This window comes from Glossina fuscipes, unplaced genomic scaffold (genome assembly GCF_014805625.2).
Source record: "Glossina fuscipes isolate IAEA_lab_2018 unplaced genomic scaffold, Yale_Gfus_2 3, whole genome shotgun sequence".
NCBI lineage: Eukaryota > Metazoa > Arthropoda > Insecta > Diptera > Glossinidae > Glossina > Glossina fuscipes.
The window spans coordinates 6155425-6176801 of record NW_023998417.1 but is presented as its reverse complement, the minus strand read 5'-3'; the positions used below and the strand labels follow the sequence as shown (position 1 = coordinate 6176801).

The following is a 21377-nucleotide window of genomic DNA, read 5'->3' as shown; positions in this document are numbered from 1 at the left end:
ACACACACACACACACACACACACACACACACACACACACACACACATGCACGGAAAAAAGAAAACTAGTGAGAAAATTATAATAGGCTGTTGGCGAATCTTTTATATCCGCTATCTTTTATATCCGCAACAAAATCCAAAAGATTCGATATACTGGTGGGCGTGGATGATCTTTTCCATTTATGTAAAAGGCATATGGACTATATAGTATTTGTTGTAATTCACGAATAATGAGCAAAAAAAAGGAAGAAAAAAGAGAGACGTTGTCAGCTTAAAATGGGGCGGGTCCCCTAGTCGATTTAGATAATTTTTAAATAGCAACTTGTTTGCCTCTTTAAACTTCCTTGCCATTCTTGCCAAATTTGAAGCCGAGATTTCCATCTTTAAGACCGAGACGAATGATTACCACAGACATAATACGGACGGACATGGTTGAATTGAATGCGAATTTGAGGCTGGCCACGAACATATAGATATGCATGTATTTGTTTTATGGCATCCGAGTGTTGTTCCCTTTTGAGTGTTGCAAACAAATGTGACAAATTGAACAATACCCGGGTATAGTAATGGCATTTGCTTCATATTGGACAAAAACTTTTATATGTAACTACACATAACAGAATTCACAGAATTTAAGGATTTTGCGCACGTATGCACAGTCACAACTGGTGTTGTATTGTTTTGATTATCACTTAAATATGTACGCTTGAATGCGTGTTCATTGTTGTTATGTTGTCAGAATGTAGATTACGTTTGAAAAATTTACAAACAATTTCTTAATAATAACATAAATATTTTTTTGATTTTCTTACAGCTCATAAACTTTTATCAGCCTGACTAATAAATCGAAAAGAGGATGGTGAGTACTAAATTTCATTTTATTTGCGAGAAAGTAACAACAATCCATTAAAGATAATCAGGTTTTCACTGGGGGAGCTTTTACGAAATGTGACGAGAAAATGTTTACTGAAAACGAGCACTATTTGTTTGTGGGTCTTTTTGACATCTTTACGAGAAAAGGAAAGGAAAGAAAGGAAATTAAAAAGAAGTGAAAAGCTTGGAGGGAACTGTTTCTTTCAAAAAGAATTAGTTTTTACCATTTATCATTGAGTTGTGTTGCCGCTATCAGCAAAATTCATTTTCAGTAGCCATTCACTTGTGCACTTAGTTTAGCAACTGGACTATTGGCAACTGTAAACAGTTGGGTGGATAGATGAATGACGTAATGCAGGAGCAAGTGTTGTCCTCCCCCTGTAGCAGATATCTTCAGATTTGTCCAATTTATGTGTTCGCAAAATCTCTACAAGTGTAAGCCCCCTTTGTATCTGATCCCAAATTATTATAAAAATTTCGGAATCTTTATTGGTTTATTGTTAGGACAAGTAAAATAGTTTATATATGGGGTGAAATTATTGTAATTGCCTTCTAAAATGATTGGTAAGAAGAATATATCGAACGTTTCGTAAGAACAGAAGAAACATGGACTCAGAATTTCATCCGATTAATCTAAATCTTAAATTTGTCTCTCCTTCCCTTCTTTAATTTGAATTCTGAAATCCATTTAAGTGCCTTCGTAAGGAACTGCGAAGTTAGCAAAAATTAGAAAATTCGTAGTCTAGTATTATGTCCGTGATTCCCTTCACTTTAAAAGGATCTTCCTGATGCGTATTTTGTATGCGGCCATCGAGATGAAAGATTCAATATACGACAAATTTTCGTCAGTGCGATATAGTGTTTTTTTCCGTTCTTCTTCTCGTCACGTATGTGCTTAGCAGTGACATAAAACGGTGATTGTTCTTAATGAATGCAACAAATTTTTAACACATTTTTTGTAGTGATAGCAATTTCAGTTAACTCGTGATGGTATGTTTATATACGATAACGTCTTTAAACCCCCTACAGCTGTTTGAAGAGAGTTAAAAGCACGTTGTTATAGATATGCATAACATGCAAATATATTAAGTATATAAGGGTATCAGGACTCTCAGGACAATAAGGATGCTGTTCTTACCTTGCCTTTGTGTGCTTAGATTGTATATAATTTGTGTAAATGAATTTTTAAAATAATTTTCTAACACTTAAGAATCCATGTTAAAATTATATAAAAGGTGTGAATATTAAGGAAAAAAAGGCATAATTATATGAAGGCGAATATGATAAAAATATGGATGCAATGTGAATGCAAATATGTTTAAGGTAAAAGTATTCATCATATTTACTTTTTGGTTAGGCGTATTTATTTTTTTTTTTTGAATAAAAAGAATCTTTTTAAAGTAATCTTTTCTATGCGCTCATAATGTGCTCATAACAACACGTTTACCTAAAGAGTGATGAACGAAAACATAATTACATACATTTTATGAATTTAGAAATCCGATTAATTCATATCATCACCGCAAGCAGTTCAGGGCCTATACGGCTATATCTGTCTATGTGTAAAGAGATTCTGAATCATTTAAGCTGCGATTACTGTGGAAATAAAATGTTATTAAGCGATTTCATGTCAACATTTTTTGTTATGTCCGCAATATGAAAATTCATTCTTGACTGTGGGGTAAATAGCAACAGAGCTGACACTTTGAATATTTAATAACTGCGTGTTATTGCTATTACATCATTCTTATATCGAATACCACTGGTTATCATTATCATTAAAATAATTGAGGGAATTCAGTATAGCTTCAGCTCAGTCGCTAATGGCATAACACTTATGGATTAGGCATTCATTCCTTAGTCTCTCTCTCCCCCCTCCATCTCTAGGCTTCCTCTTTCTTCATTCTTCCTCTTCTTTCGGGCAGTTACCGTCTTATACATGCATAGCAGATATGCCTTGAGTTATTGAACTGATCGTTATAGACTTTCAAGTATATTTAATTCCGTCCGTTCGCCCATAAATCTGTTCACCGTCGTTCCTTATTTACATCTTCGCACACCATGCACACGTTCGCGATGTTTGTTTACATCCGACGGTTTTATTATTCGCTTGACATTGCTTTACAGAAAAACGGAAGATAGAAAATGTGAATACGAGGAGGATAGTATGCTTAGAATGGGCAGGAGAGTTCAAAATTGGCTTGATCAGCCAATAACCACAAAAAATACATAAAATATTTTCATTATTTGAATTTCAAACATAATTGTTTTGGAACTTATGTGTGTAGATTACGACGTAGATACCTGTGAAAGTAATAAAAATACGCATACGCATACAGCATGTTTAATGAATGTTCATTTCAAAATGTTCCAACTTTTTTGAGAAATAATAATAAATGCTAATATTTAAAAAGAACTCATTCGGATCTCACTCTCCTTGCAATCACTTTTATTCTTCTTGCACTGCATGAATGCATTCACAATTTTCTTTGCATTTTGAATGAGTAGTAAATTTTTTTTTTTTTTCTTTATTAAAATTTTAATATTAATTCATCGCATAATAGAAATTGTGCATGAGTTGTGCGTGCATATCTAAAAGATATGAATTGGAGAATGCACATAGATATTCCCTATGAGAATTTCAAGAAATATGTACAAATAGAATCCAAGAATAATGTAATGAATGCATTTCAATGCGCATTCATTCTCAATGAGTCGATTAAATAAAAGCCAAGAGAGAGGCGGCATAAATAAGCAAAATTATGCTTAAAAGAAGAGAAGAATTCAAAAAAAAAAAATTCAACTACAAAACGTACACAAAAGAATTTGCGAAAACTTGAAACTGAATTGACTTTTATTTACTTTATTTTCTCGCCTATAAATTTCTAATCTTTGCAGACAATTTATGAATAAGTACTTAGTTACACTTGTAGAAATCGATTATGGATTAGATTCTACAATTGAATTTCTTTTTTTTATTATTTATTATCATTCGGAAAGTGGGTCAAGTAGTTTGATTAAATCAATTAAAGATAAAATACACATTTTTTTTTTTTTTTTTTTTTTTTGAATGAATATTGTACGATGTAAAACTTCTAGTGTACATTTTTAGGCCATGAGATTCCAATTTTCTTGGTGGGATTAAATAAAATTGATTTTACTCTTATTAGTTAGCTTTAAAGCAAGAAAGGCAAGAAACACTTTTGTCAGCAAACTATTTCCTAGAATAAGGGCACAGACGAAAGTGAAGATACCTTTAAACTTCATAGCAGACTTTATTGAAAAAAGATTAACTGACATTAAAGGTGTTGAAAGGTGTATAAACGCATGCTGGATGTACGGATTTCCATATTATCGGGATTAAGATGAAATCTTCTTTAAATAAAAAACACACACAATAGACTAATGGCTGCGGGTTGTATACAAATACGCCAAGCTTAATTGAAACGTTTGTAGCATGGCAAATGGAAGTGAAGAGAAGTGGAGAGACAGGTTCTTCCCAGATTTCCACTCAGATATTTAGCGAATACACTAAAGAGTTAAGGATGAAAAGAATCTCTATCATGGCAATTACCGACCGACTGTTTTTCCTTTAATAGAAGCACTTAGGGATGCCCTGTACATGTAGCAAGTTGATGGTCCAAAAGAAGTATGGAAAGAGAGTGAGAGAGAGAAATGAAGTGGACGCAAAGCAGAATTTGTGCACTGAGATGTACTTGCAATCAAAACAACGTTTAATAGGGCGGTTGCACTGAGAGTGAGAGAAAAGAAAAAAATCATCATTTCGTCGCATAAAAACTATTTATTTAACTTTATTAAAAATAAAACCATGTGTGTGAATAGATCGGCATTGAATACTTAATAATTGCAAAAGCAGGGTCAACTTTAGTTGTCTAAGGTTTAAGGACCAGCTGAAGCGATAGTAGACTATAACAAGCCTTACTGCCCTGTGTATATAAAACCACGAACTTTTGACAAAGAGCGCTGTTTCAGGGCAAAAAAAGAGAATAATTTTTTTATTACCAACAGTGCCAACAGCGGCAGATATATTACGACACCGATCCAGTTGAGTGCGTATTGTTTATGCGCATTCAGAATACTCCCAAGATCTGCTCGATTGACAAATACATAGTTAGCGAAAATTATTTTCATCATAAGCAAATAGTAACTATGGCGATCGTTTAGGAGCATTTGTCTAAAATTGCTCTTAAGAAAAGAAAGAAATGAATTAAGGGAACCAAAAAAATGAATAGCGCATTAACGAAAATGCAAGTGTGTGTATACTGCAGAGCGGTAAAATAAAATTTTACAAGTACAAAAAACTTTTCTCTCTTTCACTTGTTGAAGTTCTCATCCACTCGAGAACATCTCTGTTTGCTTTTAATAAGCATCAGACAAAGCGACAACGACAATTCAAAACATATCCTGTCGCGTCTGTTTTCTATTGTCTGTCTGTAAAAGCTGAGAACAGACAAGATAAAGTGACCGGGAAAATTGTAACTCTACGGTACGGCGGTACTATCGATCGATTACTGTCTTAATCTTTTAAAGCGAATAACGAAAATGGTACACAATCTCAGTCAAGTGGTAAGAGAGAAAACTTTATATAATATTTACTGATTGATTCATTTATTTATTTTATTTATTATTCATTCTACGCTGCAGTGATTTTTAATATTTACTTATATTATTTATTTATGTATTTATTTATTTAAAAAGTTCATGCGCGCCATGCAGCACCGTCGCGTTTTCTATTTGTTTAATGCTTTTCTTTTATTTTGCATGCATTTAAATGTAGTTTCATGCTATTGCTATCCAAATATATACATATGTAAATAAATGTTCATTTGCAAATATTACGTATATATCGTGTCATGCGGAAAACCGCAGAAAAAACAATTGTAAATGAATAAGTAAATAAACAATAAATAAATGATAAATAAATAAATATGTAAGACAATGGAAATGACAAGCGCAGCGATAAAATCATTATCTGTTTTCGATGTAAATATTCATTTATTTTAATTAAAACCGAAACTGAAAGAAATTAATGTAAATTAAAGTAAATTTTTATTTATATCTTTTAAATATTTAGAATTTCATTAATGTAATGAAATTAAAAATAAAATGTTAATAATAATCGCTTAGAAGTCCTATCGTCATGCCCACATCTTTGTAAATTGCAGTTTCTTTCATAAGAAAACGTTTTTATGAAATATTTTTACCAAATTTTGAATTCCAATACTAGAACAGTCAACAGGTGTTTTATGAGAATAGACGGATCAAGGTTATTTGAAAGAGTATTACAGATCCAAAATTAAATCGCAAATGGTAGTTTGGAGGAAGTTCTGCTGTATAGCTATTGAACCCGAGCAGTCGAAAAAAATGTTGAGAATTTATTGAACCAGGAATAGATCCAAAAAAAGACCCTTGAAAAGTTGTGGCAATGCCACTGCACGTCCTCTTATGGTGGCTTGAAATCTAATAGAGGGGAAGCGCACTCACTCATTCAAACATACAATCGAGGTGAGGCGTATCTGAAGTAAATCGTTGCTTCTCATTCTGTCTAACTGACATGTCAGTTTGAATTTCCTTTGAGACATGCTGGACGCTCTTGCAAGCAAAAACCAAAGTAAAGAATAGTTTCTGCTGGGGTCTTGCACGAATAGCTAACTTTGCCAGCTTATCTCTAGTATTTGCTTCTGATGCCAACTTTCTCTGCCTAAGATAAGGTATTCCATGATCGTGTTTAGAGGTCGAAGCACGCGGCAACGCTTAGATTTAACTCCTATCATTGGCTCCTTTAGCGCATATTATTGCACTACTTTGAAAGCCCCATTAAATTGCAAACTTGAGATATTATATATCAGTTTTCCATATGCTTTGCCATTATGGCAATTTCCGAATACAGTTTGTACAGTTAAGACATTATTTGTTAACGAAGATGATTCATTTCAAATACGTTGAACTCCATACGTTTTCATCTCTTTGGAATCCCTGGAGCAGTCACATGGTCATCTTTTTCAATTCCACGTTTGATGAACAACAATTCAAACTCAGATCAATAGAGGCATCCCTATATTTTGAATAAAAAACGTCCAAAATGGGAATTTTTATTATCAAGTCTGACAAATACACTCTCACATTATAAATTTTGCCTATTTGTGTATCTGTGAGTTTGAAAATTTATTTCTTTTAAAAATGGCCAACAGTTGCTTTGCCTTTGAGAAATTAACCATATTTCTCTTAATTGTTTCTAATGCGTTCAAAATGTGATTAGCATCCAGGAAAGCAATCCTTTAAAGGTTTCTTACGTTTCTATGGACAAGAGGTAGTTCCAAAAAAATTTCAATGAGTTTAAATAGTTTTCAAATTCCTTCAAACTAAGAAAACTTTATGAATGAATTCCAATTTTCAATAATTAATTAAAAAACAAAGACTTATTTCCAAGTCGGGTCAATTGCTTTTAATAAAATATAGTAAAAAAAAAAAGAATTAAAATGCGTTTCACCGAATATGTATACGATAAAACCGCACGACTAACAAGCTATGTATACGTAAGCATCGTATTTTATATTCAATGTTTACACACACATATGCTGTCAACTAACCTGACATTTGATGGCAAAGCAACACAACAATATCCAAAGCAAATTAAGACGACAGACTTGAACAATATCGTATCCTTGAATATAATATACAATACATGCAAAGCAGAAATGATAATAGAGTGTTAAGCAAACAATGGTAAAGAGTAAATCAATATATCCCGATATCCATGACATTTCATTGTCGTAGTCGGACAGATGCAAATGAGTGAATAGATTGCTCTGTTCTTTCTAATCAAAAAAAAATGACTTAAGCTAAATAATATTGGGCGTGACGAAATAGAAAATCTTACTTACTTTAATTGTATGTCTGAAATGTACTACATACATATATGTAAAGTTTCTGATCCGCCGCAAGCTTTTTATATCTGCTGACTTTTTAGTCCATATACCAAACTTAATGCACCCTCTTTAGCAAGTAGGAGAAGTCTTTTCATCAACAGTTCCTTTCCTGTTTATTGAAAAATGTGGGAAATCAATAAAATTGGAATTATGCCTGCGCTTATGTCTATAAAAATGTACAAATGAGTAAATATTCATTCGTGCAAGCACCCCAAGGCTTTGAAACTTTTGCTTTCCCCTTGTGCGTACAACAAGCTAACAACGTAAATATTGTAAGTAAGCTTGCGTCTGAAGTGGGTGAGACGAACAATCGTTGCATAACAAACTCAATCAATAAGTCACTGACTATGATTGATCATAACTTAATGGTATTAAAGTTTCGTTGTAACACCAAGTTTCATATAAAAGCATCGTAGTGAAGGATACACGCGTGAATATTTACTTATTAATAGGGTGTTTTCTGTTAATACAAAATTCTCGCAAACATATCTCTATACTTTGACACGCATCAAAAGCGAATACTCAGGTGTAAAAATCAAATATAAATCATCAATGAGATTATTTACATTACATTAACTCATATCATAATTTAAGATACGTCTACTTGAAGAAACAAGTTGAAAGACAACTTTGCTGTGATTGCTTCTGTTCGAGTGTATATAAGAATTTTGCAATTTATTAATATGTCGTCGTCATCGTCATCTCTATAACTTTGTGATAATCTCCTTAATGTTATTCGATGCTCTCGCATGTCATATTTACATAAATATTCTCTTCGCATGTCCATCCATTTCAATACATCTTTGAAAAGGGAAAATACAATTTAATCATTCTGAGACGCATATCCATGTAGGATAATATAAAAATTAATCTTAAATTTAATCAAGTATGCTTCGACTTATCTAATATTTATTGGCGTTAGAACACTGATATGAAAAGTATATAAACATATACAAATTAAGGCGTATTATTAGTTTAGGTTGGTGAGATGGCAAGTCTAAACTTATTATATTATGCACGCACACCAATAGTTGTCGATGATAGCATATCGAAAAAAGCAAGCGAGCAAAAAAGGTGTAACTCCTTTCTGTCTTTAAGAATTAAAAAAAAAAATTTTTTTTATTAAAATTTTTAATAATGAATTATATATTCATTTAACATGATGGGTATTAACCATCATATTTCCTTCTGCTTACAATGGGAGTGATGCAAAGGTGCTGTACTTAAAAAATAGACCAAACTTTCTTTGTTAAAGCCTCGAATAGCAATATAAAGATTTTCTTGTTGATGAGATGAGAGAGTAGCCATACTACAAGAGGTCCCAAGGATAATTGAAAATATGAAAGATAATCCCCATATTATGTACTTTATAAAGTCTCTGTTAAAGTCGCAGAAGTAACTTTAGAGAATAAAAATATTGTTTACTAAAAATACGATTTACTAAAAGTGAAGAACAGGTTTCACGCCATATCTTTTTCATCCCTATTGATTGTTTTCTTACTGTTATCCTTAGCACGTCCTGCAACAATTTTTCTCTTTTTCCAAGACCCCATTATTATTTTAGTTGTCGAATTTCTTTAATTTTTACGATTTTGTTTACTTTCTGGCAAGATTTAGATTCAGCAAAAGTACCAAGTTATGTTAGATTACGTTCGGTGAAAGCTATGTTCGTAAAGACATATCTTACGATCGACCAGGTGATTTCGTTCGCAAAAAAGGAACCCCTTCAACATGTTTTCCTGAAAGCGTTTGAAGTTTTCTTTCTTATCTATATATCTGTTTAAATTGAAGATCGATGAGAACTTAAATTTTGGCCATTGTTTATGATCCGGCTGCAGTTAATTCCAAATTGTTTAATTCCTTAATAAAATCTGCCGAACAGACGGTCGTTTAATTTGAAACAGTAACAATTCAGATACACTTTTCTTCCTTCAAGCACTGCATATTATTTAAGTCTCATTAGTAGTTAGTTACATTTCAAAATTCAACTAAAATCAAGGTAAGGAGAAGAAAAAAAAAAAACATTTAATATTAGCCGTATCATGCTAAGATCGGAGAAGAATAACATGTAAATGCATTTAACAACAACACGAAGAAACCAAAAAAAAAAGAAACCAAGCTATGTCCAAAAAGTAAGACCAAATTCAATATTTTTTTTTTTTTAATCTGTTTATTACTCCAAATCTATTACGTCGCGTTCAAAGTAATCGTCAAACTCAAATAATATGCTTTGTCAACAGGCATATGCCGTTTTGATCGATGCAATAATGAAATTATTTCCCGCGAAACAAAATTCTTTAAGCAACAGGTCCCTATGCTTTTTTATCTAAAAGTTAAGGTAGTTTTAGGCGACAAATCTGATGGAAACTATTGCAACAATCGTTTAGATTATAATGCATTTTTTTTTTTTTTTTTGCGCACAATATTTAATATTAATCGCTCGAGAATGAACCTGAACGTGAACTTGTTGTTGTTGTCAAACTTTTAATGAAATCCTTGCATAGAATAATTGATTTTCGTTCGTGCATCGTTTTCTATTAATTATTGCAGATAGATTGGTTATTGAAAAGTGAAAAAATTCCTATAGAAAAGTTATCACTGAACAATTGATTGCAATAATTTCCCTGACTCTCTCTCATTCTCATTAGTTTTGGAAATAAAGCAAAAAAAAAAAAAAAAAAAAAAAGGATTTTTTTATTTAATAACTAAACATGTATAATGAATGTATTTAATGCCTAGCAGACATTTAGCGCACAATTGCAATAAACATCAATAAATGCTTGCACATATATACGTAATTAAATGTGAATTGGTTGATGGGCAAGTAAAACTTGTCGCACTGTACTGCTGATTGTATACTTTTTATATCGCAATAATTAACCATACATATAAACTAATAATTATCGAAATTTTCAGCGCAGCCATTGTGAGATAAATTTCGATATGAGAAGAACAAAAAAATGCTTCCGTCTCTTTGCATGTGTGTGCGAGTAAATGAATTCAATTAGAGCGACATTTCGAAAGCATACAGATTTTATGTTCGTTTAATACTTGATAAAAGAAGGGCTATAGTACACACACACACACACACACACATACACACATACATACACACATTCTCGCCTACATATCCACACGGACGTATGCACGCAAAGCATAAAAAAACGCAATAAATGGTAGAAAAGCAATTTTGGTCTGCAATAAAATTCAAATTTATTTCAATTTTGCCAAGAAAAAAAAAATTCATTTTATTAAATTTTAAAATAAGCGGAATTTATTTTATTAATATATATATTACATACAAGTTAATGTGTGAATATGTGAAGCACATTTTCTAATAATAATAATAATAATGATATTAACGATGACAGAATTATGTACATAAAATTATTGAAATAATTGCTTAATCGAACAGAAAGTTCAGATAACCAGTTAAATTTAAATTAATTTTGTTATGAGTGATGGAATTCAGTTTTTCAACTACAACGCTCATTGCTCACTCCAATCATTAAAATGTGGAAAGCATATCAGAAAGTAATTATATACTGGTGCATAACAAGTAAATTGATTCTTGTTCTTTACTCCCACTTTAGCTTTAACAAAAGCCCAATAGGAAAGGAAATATGTCGCGGACGCGTTAACAGCTAAACACGAATGATAGTATTACGCAAAAACCGTACCTGCGACCCGCCCCAATATCGCATAACAAAAATACCAAATAATCGAAAAAATATCCAATCCTTTCTGAGACTCAAAATTTATCTACGGATTTCATATGCATTGCAAGCATAGTTGTAATGAAGTGATCAATTTGACGCTATTTCTGCTAACAGGCAAACACTTGACATTCCTTCGATAAAAATTTAAATATCAAACTTTTACGATTTTATTTTATTAAACGTTTATAGACCAAATTTAGTGATTTCCGAACTTAATCGAGTGTGAATTTAAAATAATGCTTTAAGATCTAACATCATTATCGGTATTTCAACGGATCTTTGTACATATTTGAGAAATTTAATAAACATTTTTCTTTTTTGAAGCAAATGTTGTAAGCGCGCACACCTAACACTCTAGAGAGCACATGTTGATTGCAAAAGCAACATGCGTTGCGACTATATCTTAGCATATACAAAGTATTGCTAACCAAACCACATTAAAGCAATAAATCTCTGATTTTTGAAATTTTGGCCAAACTATAGCATGCTTTAGCCGGCCACTGAAGCACATGATGTAAGATAAAATTTGTGTACAGTGTAGACGTCTTTTAGCCTATAATTCTTATCTCAACTTGTGGACAATTAAGCAATTTTCACAATTCGTTTAGAAAGCCAAGGCAACATTTATAAAGATTACGAATATATTATATATAACTTTAACTAAGGACGATAAAATATAAAGTTATCCGTTATATGGGTTTCATTGAAATGGAAGTAAAACCATATATCAGATCATTTTTTTTCTATTATTAACATTATGTTAGCAGAACGCTTTTGATTATTTTCATAATTACATTTGCCAATCCCCCACGACTTTTATAATCAAGAAATTTGATCTCCAACTATTTATACCCTGCATCACATGCGGTATAGCGTTGCGCGAAAGTACATAACACCCAGAAATGTCACCCTTTTATTATACCGATCGATAAAAATTTATTTACTGAATCGATCTAAGCCTGTCTGTCCGTCCACCCGTATGTCAATTTTATTCTATTTTCCATATATTTTGGTATCCAACCTACGAGTTGCAATGGTTGAGCTATTTTGATGTAACTCGTTACAGACAGTTGTATCGATCCAAGGACTAACGCCATTATTATGTAATTATACTGACCGATGTAAGCATGTCTATCCGGTCACGCATTTTTGTGCTCAACCTTATCAAAACTAGAAATTTATAAAGTTGAGCACTGAGGCATGTTGCAAGCGGATCGGCCTGGATAGAACTATTTTTACCAGTAGCATCATCTATATAATGCTGTATTTCGTAAATTTTCCGCGATTTCACGATGAAAATGTTAAAGAGCGATAATTTCTAAAGTTTGGCTAAGCCTTTTTATATTTCAGATAATCTCCTATACATGTTTTTCTTTTCTTTTTTTTTTTGTAATAATCTATTAAAATATTAATTTTCGAATTATAGAGAGCGAAGCGATGTATAAGTGATTAATAATAATTTTTATTTTAAATAACTTTTATTTATGTATTGAAACTTTGCACTTTGTTTACCGAATATATATAAACAGTTTTGAAGCATTGATGGAAATTAGATTCTTCCAGTAACCAGAGATATTTCGATAGGTACAATTACTTAAAGAATATATATTTAGTGTATGTCTGAGCTTTAGTAAATATTTCCATATATATTAAAAACATTTGATATGAAGCTAGCTAGCTAGCTAATCCGCCCGGTATCACTATTGTGTATATAAGCTATTAATTGAAAAGAAGAGAAGGAGAAAAGATTAATTAACCAGCAATAATTAGTTCGTTGCATTTGAATCGAGTGTGTACAGGCTTTAAACAATAACAATTTATCCCAAGTATAGTTCATTTCAACATCTTTCTGTATCCTTAATTACCCCTAAGAGATAATTATTTGTCATAAAAAGGAATAAACAATGCAATCTTTCTACTGCACAGAAATGATTTAAATTCAAAGACTTTTTGGTCAAATGCCTCTTCTCTTCGTGCGGCTCTGTGTTTTATCACAAAAGACTTATTATTAATTAGAAACCAAAAAAAAAAAAAGAAGTAAGACAACTATGGCAATGGGACTCTACACCATGAGTCTTTCACATCCACATTAGCGAACATAATAATAATAGTAATAGTGATAATAATAATACAAATAATAATAATAATAATGCTTGTGCAGATTAAGATTGTTGTCTTCTAAGCTAGATTTTCTTAACTTTGAGATTTTTAGCCAGGCATGCAATTGAGGATACAGAGGAACCTGGATGACCTTTGCTTCATTTCTTGAATTTTGTAATATTATTGAAGTAAATAAATAAAATGGCGCAGAGACCACAAAGACGGACGTACTAAACCTCGTAGTCTGGCATCTCGGTCAATCACGTATGTATATTTTAGTGTCCGCGCATGTGACGACAATTGCTGCTGGATTACTATCGACACGGATGCGTCCCATGTTCGCCGAAGTCCATCTACCTAACGTTTCTATCTAAAATCCGACGTAAAACAAGTCTATTCTAAGTCCTTATAGGGACTTTTTCATCGTAAATATGCAAGCACCTATAGCAACAATAAATCAAATATTCCTTACTAATTAGACTCTGTCGAATAAATAAAATTTAACACGATATACACTATGTTGCGGACTATAAATGCAAGCACAGCAAACACTAAGTAGTAATTTCGGTTTATCTATGCAGCTGAATCAACAAAACGCAAAACAAAGCAAATGAGCACAATAAGACAGGAACGACAAGGTCGTTATTGTTGTTGTTGTTGTTGTTGTTGCTAGCGGAAGGTGTAATTTGCAAATGAAATACTGTAATAAAACAATACGAAACAAAATGAAATGAAATGTCTGATGAATACATGAAAAATAAAAAAGGGCAACATTTGTACTGTTGTAGTCTCTGTTGCTAAAGCAAAAGTCAAAGGATATACAAAAACAAAAACTCTATAAGCAATTGTCATGGGGCGTACTACTGACGACTGACTGGTCAACAACACGTCAAGCGGGTGTTGAAATGATATGTTGTTCTTGTTTTACTCGTAATAGCGGTTGCAGTGGCAGTTATTGTTCTTTGTTTTGTTTTATACTTATGCAATTTGATTTGCGTATTTTCTGTTGTGTTCTGTTCTGTGCATAGTGTTGGAAATTGCATGTTATGGATTTACTTGAATATATTTGCAGTCATGTGTGCTTCCTAATTACTTTAATCACAGCACATAATTACGACTTGGCCGAAGTAGCGACTACGGTATGCACGCGTGTGCATGTAACTCAAACACCACTTTATTAAACATTCAAGAATTACATAAAACTATTCGTCCTTCTTACTAAATGACGTTTATTAAATATATTTACTTTTAAAAAAAATATTGATAAAAAGAAAAAAAAAAAGTTTACATTATTTGTATCAATATTTATTTAAGAAATGTTTTTTTTTTTTCCCTTATAATATAATGGATTTCATATATTGCAAGTAAATCTAAAACAATCAAAGTCTACTTAAATGAAATTATTTAGCTTAGGGTTTTATAGTAGTACAATTTCATATAATCATCAGTAACGCAGAGTATGAGTTATAAATAAAAATTATAATACGGCCGGCATATACGTATCTGTTCTTAGCAATCCGCTTACGTCGTAAATTCTTTACGAACGCAAGTTATTAAAGAAAACCATACTTAATAATACTCGAAGAGATAACAATAACAATTTAACATAATACAATGCATTGCTTGTAACTTGCGAGATATATATATATATATATACGATTATAATTACCTGCACTACTACTACTACTTTTATGTGCATAAAGAAATTTGCATTCGTTTGTAAATCCGTATAATAAGAAATAAATTGTTTCGTTCCAGAAAATTGAACAAATTTAATTAAATCGTTTATTAACTTTTTCTTTCATTTTCTTGATAAAGACTTGAGGTAACTTTTTTTCTTTTTTTTTTGTATATTTTCTACTATTTAGAATAGTTTTTTTTTTTGCAATTTATATTGTATATAGTAAGCGAAAGTGAACTTAAAAGTGTCCAGAAGTTCTGAAAAGAGCTTGCAAGAAGCACAACCACTAACTTGACTGACTTTTCAATCTTTAAAAAGTTTACTAATAAGCTGTTAGTTTCAACTGCATAATGTATTTTTTACATTTTTTATATATATACATATATATATATATATTTTTTTTTTTTTCTTGATCGTGAAATAGAACAGAAATCTTTTTTATTTATTGTTTATACGATAAAAAGTAAAATATATTGTGAGATCGTTTCGACGCATTCCCTAAGGCTGGGGCAGCTCAGCCGGTCCGGGGAAGGAAACACAAGAAATTTATATTCACAAAGACTCTTCATTTATTCCATAATTGTTTCTTCGCTTTCTCTTATAATTAACACGCGACTCATTGAGGGTCTGCTCGCACTCACTCTAAAACACGATTCCCTTAACTAAAACTAAAACTAGCCTATCCTACCCTATTCTATTCTTTTGCTAATCCTGTCCTATCTTAAACTATTCTTATTCTATTCCTATCCTATCTTAACCTAGCACTCCCTTCCCCTCACCAGAGACGGAGAATCCGTGAGGCCAAAACGACGGACGACTTTGGATCCTCACAGCATTTAATAGTCAGGTATTACGTGTACTTTCGTGTGTTACGAAAACATTTTATGGTGTTGTCCATTCCGCACCTAGTGCTCTTTTCTTTGTTTTTCATTCTCAGTGAGAAAGCTCGTCACATCGAAATATCGAATCAGATAGAGATCAAAAAGCAGTAGCATATATATTCTTAGTAAATACAAAACCCAAGAATGTTACATTGACTGAAAAAAGTAAAGCATAATTAATTAGGAAATGAAGCTTAGTCTACTTTTGCTTAGTAAATTCTTATAATTAACATAATATATATATATATATATATATATATTTATATTTATATATGATTAGTGTAGAGTTTTACGTACTTGGAGGGCAGTACATAAGCGATTTTCTGGCGAGGATGGCACCGTGATATCGGAATGCAATTATTTCTCTCAGATAGCTTTCGACATCTTGTAGGACGTATCAAATGCCTGGCATGTACGCACATCTGTCCTCTTTCATAATGGAATTTTTAGGTTGAGCTCAGTAGCGGTACACACACACACGCGCAACGTGAGTGTTAGTAGCGATAATGTCTTTTTTGTTTTTTTAAGAAGCTTCGTTAGTTTTCTTTTTTGCACAATTATTTACTTTTCATAATTATGTTATCGATTTTTTTTTTTTACTTCATTGCAAATCGCAATTTGACAAAGACGCAAATCGACCAGATTTCGGCGTAAACTTCGAAAAATGTTGACTATCATGGTGCGTTATCTATCCTTCGTTATTTTGTACGTTTTCACATTGTTACGTGTATTGTGAGCATAAAAAATTTCGAATTCCGCATACCCGTTCCCCCTTTAAAATGTTTAGCGCCTTATGCTTTAATTTATGATTGTAAAAAGGTAAGCTAATCCACCAACACAATTAATTTAGAATTAACACACTTAGCTTGTCGTATTCTACTCTCCAAAGCCCTTTATGCAACACCCCCATACCAAAGGTATTGCAGGAAAAAAATAAACCCCTACGTCGTCATGCCTACCATAATTAATTTTAGATTAAATGCACTTCTTTTGTCGTCTTCTACGCTTCGCGTCCTCTTATCGCTGATATTGCTGATATTGTTAAGACAAAATTAATCCATCAGGTCGTGGTGTCCACCACCATATTTAATTTAGAATTAATGTATCTTTAGGCAGACAATATTATATTTAAGGAATGAATTAATAAGCGTGAAACCTCAAAGGAGCCAAAAAAAAAAAAGAAGAAAATTTAATCACCTATAACTTTATGCAGGCGCGGTCAATTGTTCCCCTTTTTGCACATAAGTAGTAGAGTTTTTCGTAAAGTAAATATGGAATTTGATCCTTCATAATTTGTAAGCAATTAGCAAAAACCCACAAATTTTTTCTTAAGAAAGCGGAGTTTTGTCTCAATTTATCTTTTTCCTGCGGTCTTGTACTCTCATCAATTTGACCCATTTTCAAAATCAATCTGCGTCCAGAAGTTTTCAAATTTTTTACCAAATTTAAAGTCGATATCTTCAGTTTTGCGGTCAGGAGTATGTCAACAAGACACACCACACGAACACACAGGCACATATGCATGTCTTTTAGTGCTGAGAATAAAAAGGCTTTAATCAAATACATAACATGTTCACTAACAAAAAGTGTTTATATTCTATTAAATTAATATGGATTTTTTACCAACTTTTATATGAATTTAATCTAATCTAATCATTTCTCATCAAAAAATTTGTCATTTATGGTTAGTTATGTCTTATACAAAACAAAGCAAACGTTGATTGTAATCGTTTAAATTTCATTTTATTACGGATTTTCCAAAATTTAATTATTATTTAATTGAATTAATTCATGACAGCATTGTAAGAGCGACTTGTTGTTTTGCATGGGAAACATGCCAATAGAAAGCTACGACATAGCAATTTTTGTTTTTTTCATAAATTGTTATAAGCAAGCATCGTCCAATTCGCAAGGGGATGCGGGGCGATGACATTACATTACTTGGCCGTGGTTTTTTTTTCCCAAAAGGAGAATTACAAAATATTCGATGCATTGTAGAGTGCTTCAGTGATTCCTAGTTTTTGCCGATATGAGCTGCGTATCGAACTTATAGCGATAGTAGTTTTTATAAACATTGGGTTAAGTTAGGTAAAGGCATCAGAATTAAGAACTACACATAGATCAGTATGTCATCTGAGTAAAGCAATCATTGTTACAACAACAAATAAAATGATTAAATATACGCTTATAATCGATCAAGCGTTCGTTAGTTAGTTAGTAACGTTTTGGATAAACAGTAGACAACGAATTGGATAAATAGTAGATGTCAAAGCTGATATCGAGGCCCGAGGATAGATACACTGTTTTTTTCTTCTCCTTAGACATTGGATACACTTTACGTGTTCGTATCCAACACAACACTAATAACAGGATTCAAAAAATTTTAACAAATTCATTACACGGTTGACTGTGGTTGTTTGTATTCATCGTGGTTTATGAGTTTTTCGAGGCATTCTTCTTATGCTTGAAACTTGATTGATATAAAACTTCTGCATTAATTATATGAATAATGATTAAAAGTTGTCTGTAAAAAGATGTTACATATGTTTTTATGATTTATGATTAATGCAAATGCAGCGGAAAATACCTAAACATAAAAAAGTTTATAATTTATTAACTTTAACGGTAATTTATTTGATGTTTCAGCACTTATATGTCTATAAAAATTTCATGGCGCACCATTTGCTGCACACCTGCTGTACACAATCTTCTTTGTTCTTAATATTTTTATGTATTTTTACAATCATGAAAAAAATGCCGTAAACGCCGATTTATATAAACTTACATTTACATATGTTGTACTTGCTAAAACATAATCGTAATAGGTTATGGTATCACACTTAAGCACACATATCTCCAGCCATTTTGAAGTCTTTTGTAATCCAAGCAAACGAGACTAAAATATACTAAAGGTCTACAACGTACTAGCCGTAGTATATGAGTACAATAACAAAAAAAAAAAAAAATCGTTCAGACAAAAATGCACTTATGAGAATTTATTGAATGTAAACCGGAGTAGGGAGAATGGACATGAATGAAGGAGGGGTAACGCCACCAGTTCACTTTTTTTAATACTACACCTGACAATTATATCTCACATTAAATCTTAAATTGCTTGTCTTTCTTGCATGCTAAATAAACTGCTTGAATTGATTGGTCTCGTACACCTATTCAAAATGGACGAGTTTCATAAAAAAAGAAAGCAATTAAGAATTTTTCGAAATCCTAACCCTTTAAGCCTTTTAAAAATCGCTCGCGTCAATTAATCGAGCGGTACTGAACTTTCCGAAGATACTAATGCATTATATGCATGAATCCTCATACCACCAACCATCATAAGGGGTATGCGGGGGTCCGTTTTAGTTTTTCAGCTTATAGTGGGCGTAATTGTAAACTAATCGAACTGATTTTTACCCTGAAGTTTTACCAGCTACTACTGGTACAGAAATCACATTCAGTTTTAGATTATAACCTTTTATTGATCTCAAGTAGTTATTTTTCGTCCTTTAGAGACTTTTACGTAGATCATTATACTAAACATTTATATACCTGTAGACATTTAAGACCGTCAGCCTTTCAATAGCAGAACTTTCGCAAAACATGCATCAGAGCGAATCTAGGACAGTATGATATACTTTCCCATCTTTGAGTCGTAAGCATAAAATGTATTGTAAGGAAAGGAAAAATAAAAACTATAAAAAAAAGTATGCATACGATTCAATAATGTCTATGCACAGTAATGTAATTACATCATAGCATAGCGTCACTGCTTGACTTATTTGAATGAAGTAAATTCTCATGGGAAGTGTCAATACGACCTGTAAGTAATCCTATTTACTCAAAGTTAAAATGATTGGTAGCATTGAGATGACGTAAACATTTTTATAAAAGTTTGTCTGTTTCGTTTAACCACTTTTTATAACGCGCGAAATTTATTCTCATCTCCTACATAGAGTATAAGCAAGAATGGGCGATGGTGCATGTATTAAACATACGGTAACGGTAAAGTGTATGCTTTTAATATGAGCTAAATAAATGAAATAAAAAGTTATTTATCTCCTTTGGAATGAATCATCGATATACGTATATATATATATAACCATTCCTTATAACCATATAGCGATATATGTAACCATTCAAAAAAAAGTTTATAGTTTTCTGCTAATGACGCGATAGTTCATATCGTTGTTGAGGTACAGTTTTAGACAGCAGTGGATCATCTTAGTTCTGGACTGGCAGCTATTTGTTGATATATTCACTCTCTTTACATGCATTCATGAAGAGTATGAAAGAGTTTCTGCCGATTTTTAAGTATAACTTATCAAGCGAAACTTGTTTTCCATTGTTAGTCGCAAAGTGGGTATAGTGCATAACAATTCGGCCGAATAAGCTGCACAGTTACATAAACCATAAACATAAAGCGGAGTAGATTTCAGGGTCTTGAAGTATTCGTTACTAGGTGCCTTGGAAAAAAGCGGGAGCTTGTTCAACACACCCACACAATTAACCGAATCTCTAATACGAATGTATAGGTATTTTGAATATATTTGATGTTCTTCCGTCCTTGCTGTTCAATGATATTTAGCTCAACAATAAAGCTTTGTAGCATAACCTTTGATGAAAACATTTAGAGTCAGCCAATATTACCAATAATTTCCAAACAGATTAGACCAGTTAAAGAGGGAGCTTGAGACAACGTTAGCTAGCGTCTAATTGGCTGATTATTTATTGGTATTATTGGCTGATTATTTAGAGGAATTAGTCAATTTCTATCTCTTCTTAAAGACGTATAGTTTTCAAGATAATATAGGATTTCTTATCGTACCTGCTTATGCACTCTCTTAACCATGGCGTGGCATGAAAAAATGCATAAATTTTTACTACAATTGTTTTCCCAAAACAGATAACATTTTGTTACTTGGTTTTAGTTTAACGCTTCTGAGTATGCTGAATATGCTGCTGAATACGTAATAGTTTCAGTTAATGTTGAAAAGAGAGAAAGCTAAACTACTTTTAAAACACGATAGCTATTAAGCATTTTTCACTACTACTTCTCTTTTATTAAAAACGTAATGTAAAAAGTTCTTATATGATGCACAAGGAGAAGAAGAATTTTACTATAAAATGGAAGTAAATGAGATCCCGAAAACTTGTTCAACGCACAAACACATAC

General features: G+C 32.1%; 1 protein-coding gene across 1 annotated transcript in view; it reads left to right on the top strand.

Annotated features, from left to right (window-relative positions):
• The window catches only part of LOC119635161 (5-hydroxytryptamine receptor 1), an 88265-nt gene that overhangs the window by 39910 nt on the left and 26978 nt on the right, over window positions 1–21377 (top strand). Inside the window, exon 2 of the mRNA XM_038029790.1 lies at window positions 815–859. The gene's annotated coding sequence lies outside the window, so the exon portion shown is untranslated. The remainder of the gene's footprint in view (window positions 1–814; window positions 860–21377) is intronic.